Consider the following 5448-nt stretch of genomic DNA (forward strand, 5'->3'; position numbering starts at 1 on the left):
TATGAAACATACATTGATATATACATGTATATACACATGTATGAATGTGTTTTATCTGTTTTAAATAATAATAATAATAATACCTTGTGTATGTGTCTCTTGTTTTAAAGAGAAGGTACATAACATACACATGATTACGCATCCATACACACACACACATGACTACAGACATACACTTACACATTCACACGAACACACATACATAAACACGCACGCACACTCACACCCTCTCACTCTTTCTCTCCCTCTCTTGCTCAGATATAGCGGCCATATTGGAGTTTCCCCAGTTCAGTATTGAAGCTTTGATATTTTTAGAGGCCGCCCCCTTTCTTCGATGTTTCTTTCCTTCAATTTTCCTTTTGCATCAGCAATCGCGTGGATTAACAGGAGTACCTTTCAGCCAAGCATCGAAGACATTTCAATTTCTGTGAGCCATTTCCTTTTCATAACTTCTGGTCATGTTTTTTTTTTTATTCAATAGCTTTTGTTTGTTTTTCGTTTTTATTCTCTCTTTCTTTCGTTCCCTGTCTCTTTCCCTATCTCCCCCCTCTCTCCTTCTTTCGTTCCCTGTCTCTTTCTCTATCTCCCCTTCTTTCTCTCTATTTGTCTCTTTCTTTTTCTTTACATACGTGCCGAATGTTATTAAGTCGGGGATCATTTTAGCAATTACTGACAAAATAAAATAGAACCCTCATTTTGTAGCCACCATCCTGAAACTATGCATCTGCTTTTTTTTTTAACTGTTTTGGTTTTCTTTTCTTTTTTTAACATAAAAATTATTATTATAATTTAAACAGAAAAAATATTTTCTATAATATTTGAAAATTAAACATCGATGAGAAAAATATGCCGACAGATTTCTGTAGAGGAAATTATTATTTAACTGCTGAGAGATCTTTTACTACAATGAAGCGACTAATATCTGCGTCTTCAATTACAAGGAGTTGCTTAAAAAGATAAATTATATTGTTTGGTTATTCCCTTTTTTCTGTGCATGTAATGATAATAAAAGGTTTATTCACTCCATACAGTGTGATATATATAATATAATGGGTGTTAATAATTGAAAGCGTGAACGAGGTGGCGTGATGATTGCCGGTTGCAAGTTTTGTGTGAAAGTGTTACATTATATATATATATATATATATATATAAAATGTATTTGTGTGGGTAATGATTGATCTCATCACACATACATTATGGAATGGTGGTGGGTGAATTCGCAATGAAATAATGCATATTTTCCAGACCTCTCTCGTGTAATCGATATAATATATGCTATTAGGGTTGTATCTAATCTGTATAATAAATGTACGTGTGTGTGTAATGTTCAGTCATAGACTTAACATTGAAGATAAATTTATGCTTCAAAACCGGCTTTCGTACCACAATGCAACTATTTTATTGATTTCTCATCTGTAACATTGAGCTTCTTTTTTTTTTCCTCCCCTTCTCCTTCCTTATCCTTTTAATTATCGTCTCTGGTCTCTTTATATGAAGTTCATTTATTTTGTCGTTTCACGTTTTAGAAGCCTCGCTATGACTGACTTTAACTTTTCACTCTCAACTTCATTGGGTGTATGCGTGGTGGGGGCACTTACTAAAAACCGGAGAATCATTTAAATAAAGCCTACGTTTTTTTTTTTTTTTTAATAATATTATTGGTTTTTACTTTAGCAAAAATCCCCAACAATATTGCTATGTAACGGCCTCTGCTGTTAGGGGAAAAGCATGACTGTCATAACTTCCGGTTTCTCTATTGTTGGTCGGAGGTGTCATGTCTGTCTCTTTGAAAACTTTATCTATGCGGTTGTGTGATGGTTTAGCAGTGGTTACTGCTGGTGTTGAATAATCTCAGCAAATCCAGTCTGCGACTTATTAATTATTGGCACAATCAGTAGAATGCTGGACGAAATGTCTTGTTGCTGTGTTTAGTTACTTCCCTTTACATTGCGAGTTCAAATCCCGCCCAGGTCGACATTGTCTAATAATAAACCAGCAAGTCAGATTGACTGCATCAGCTGTGCCTTTGCTCTACAAATCTATGACTTTATGCAAAAAGTCGGAAATTAGAGCTGACATTGCCTTTCATCTACTGAGTTTAATTAAATGGTACCTGTAATATAATAGTGGATTAGTTGATGTGTTTATATATGTATATCTACGCACACAAAGCTTGGTTATATACCAAACTATTTTGAAATATATTCCCCTGTGACTTGGTCAGCGAAAATATTACATAATGTCGACAGTTGCTTTTTTTTGTTTGTTTGAAAGGCTTGGGCATTTCAAAATCTGATTTCTACTACCATTATACAGCAGTTTGTTGTATAATGGCAGCAGAAACTGTACACATCAGTATATGATGATCGCGGAATGTTTTCATGTAAAATGTCATTCCTTATTATTTCAAAGAGATATAAAAAAGAGTAAACGTCTTGTAAATATCTATAACAGACAGACGTCTGTGTTATGCGTTTTAGATATAAAGTGTAATAGACTTAGTATTTAGACTATATATTTATAATCCAATCGTTAGTCCGACAAAGTATATTTTGTTTCCCCCTATCGCTCATAGACACGTATGTGTGTGTGTGTATATACAACTGTATGTATGTATGTGTATCTATCTGTGTATATGTGTGTGACTTCGTATGTATAATTTCCTGTAATCTACAAACTACTATCACTATGCGCATATTAGTTAGTATATATTACGCTATAATTGTCACGATACGGTTTTTATATGATTCCCATTGGTGGAATAATTCTTCGATTAAGATAACTTTCTGATTTCTTCATCTATTAATTCCGACTGATGTCTTGTATTTATTAAATCATCAAACGGTTCTTTAGGGAGGTGGTTTATCCCAACAATCTCTGCATCTCTTCGCTATTAAAATGTTGCTACTCATTTCTTCCTTTTTTTTTTTTAACCGGACAGGTGATTGAATAATATCGATTCGTAAACTGATTTCATTATATTGAACGTAAAATTTTATTGTTTAGTATTCAATGTGATAATTGTTTTCATTTTTCTGTTTCATAAGTGTCTGTCTCTCAAGAAATATGTTGTAGGTCACAAAGCGATGTAATTTTTTTTTTCTTTTTGTTTAAGGTTGGGTGTTCGGGCAAATAGCTTTATTTATCTCGCACCATCCTATATAATAAATCCAGGTAAAGGTGGGGTGGGTACTGACATAACAATGCCTTGACTGTGCGCACGCACGCACACACACACACACACACATATATATATATATATATATGTAATGTTGCGTGTATATGTAGATATACACACGTCCAATGTGTACATTTATGAATGTATAACCTACATACATCATTCTCTCCCTTTGTCAGTTTGTGACTGGATGGGTTTCATTATGAAATAAGCAACATTAAACATTTCTTTTCGGCACATACGCAGAGAATCCCTCCTTCCTCTAAATAATTAGTGTGTGTGTGTATACATATAATATATATATTATATATATGTATATACTTTTTGATGGTAAAACGGCTCAATTTAGGTTAATTGTGTATTGTTTTTCTATTAATTTAAAAAACCATATTTTAAAATCCTTGACTCGATCGTTTTCTTATATGCTGTACATCTGTTAACTCGCGCAGTTCGCTGCTGTTAGGCATGAATATATTAGCGGAGTTTGTTTCGTATAATCTATTTGAACAGGAGTGTCACATGATGATGATGGTAATTGCGGTGGATTTGTTACATAAAAAATAAGGAAAAACTAAAATAAAAAGAAAGCCATTGTCAGCTCCTGAGCAGACGAGAAGTTGTGCCTTTAATACATTTCCCAAGGATATTTATTGAGTGACGTAACTATAAATTAGATTCTTTATAATAACACTGCGTCTATTATTATTATTATTATTATTATTATTATGAAGGAGGCATACAGTGTTGGGTTGATAGGAAATAAGATGGTCTGTGACTTTTGTACACACCTGAGGTCAGTGAAATAGCTTTAAATGTGAATCGAATAGTGTTTGAGAAGCTCGCCAGGAGATTCTTACTGCACAGGGGTCGCCATAGTACTACTAATAATAATTCTTTCTAATTTTGGTATCAGGCCAGCAGTGTTGAGGGATGGGGGTTAGTCGATAGGATCGACCCATGTATCGGACTGGTACCACCCCGAAAGGATAAAATGCAAAGTTAACCTCGAATAATATTTGTTTATTCTAATTTTATGTCCCTGTTGTACTGCAGTTAATTTTTGACATGACTTTTAACTGAAGGTGTGGTATGTTGAATGATTCAATTATATTTCAATGCCATCCCATTTACTAGGTTACTACGGCAATGTGTTTGACCGTATAATTTCCCCGTTTCTATTTTAATAACCAATTCCTCATGTTTTTATGAAGCGGTTTAGTTTCATTTTCACAACTAGCTTATATATTTCCTAGTCTTGTCCTGTTGAGAGAAAGCGAGAGTGAGAGAGTCCGGTCCATAGACGACTGTGTTGTGTGTGTGTACTTCACCAATGAGGTGGCGCTAGCTACCATGATGTCATGTTTCTCATTTCAAGAGAGAGGAGAAAGAGAGAGAGAGAACAACTAGCATTTACTCGACTACTAAATACCAACTCCATGTAGTTTGTACATTATAACAATCAGTCTAAACAATTCCAGTTGTTGGTAATCAGCCGTGAACTAGCTCGATGCTTCAAATCCTTTCAAACGTCTCTCTTAGCTTTACTACTACATATCATTCGCTCGACTTGACTACGATTGGTTCAATTCGATTTTCTTATATGATTATCTATCTATCTATTAAAGAGAATGGTTATCTCAGTTAGCTATGTTAAGCCCCCCCCCCCACTCGTTTGTTTGTTACATTATTCTAATTGCAAGGGCAGTGCTTGCTAATGATTTTTTTTCCAGTCGAAATCCATCTCTTGCTTGACTTTTATCCCTGTCGTAGATGAATTTACATACCAGTTATATATTGGGGTAGATTTTCATGAACCACTCCCCTAATCCTCAGGCACTAGCTTTGTGCCTAGTGAAGGGAATGGGTGGTGGTTGATACGTTATCTTTATTAATGTATTGTGTTGTAATATCCGTAGCACTAACTGATAACCCGATTTCATTCAAATATATTTTCCTCGAATTAGGACAGTGTTTGAGTTACATAGATATACTTATATATTTTATGTTATAATACCTTCAAAATTACCATATTTATAACAAGGCTTGCTCGTTGTTTGAATGACTAATGTTATGAAATTATAACTTTTTACCCCTGCTGCTCCGCAATTTCATTTTCGTACCAGATTCTTTCTCTCGTCTGTCACATTTAACTGTTTTAGAACTTGGAGCATTTTCCAAGAAATGACGTGCTTTCAAATGAATCTTGTTTAGTATTTTTATAAATTATATGATAATTTCTATTTTATCTATCTATATATATATATATAT

At 34.1% G+C, this 5448-nt stretch overlaps 1 protein-coding gene across 1 annotated transcript in view; it reads left to right on the plus strand.

Annotated features, from left to right (window-relative positions):
- Positions 1-258: 258 nt before the first annotated feature.
- Positions 259-5448, plus strand: part of LOC106883044 (probable ubiquitin carboxyl-terminal hydrolase FAF-X) — a gene marked incomplete at its 3' end in the record, with an annotated part of 154147 nt that continues 148957 nt past the window's right edge. The window contains exon 1 of the mRNA XM_052970921.1: positions 259-427. The remainder of the gene's footprint in view (positions 428-5448) is intronic.

Source organism: Octopus bimaculoides, chromosome 9 (assembly GCF_001194135.2).
Source record: "Octopus bimaculoides isolate UCB-OBI-ISO-001 chromosome 9, ASM119413v2, whole genome shotgun sequence".
NCBI lineage: Eukaryota > Metazoa > Mollusca > Cephalopoda > Octopoda > Octopodidae > Octopus > Octopus bimaculoides.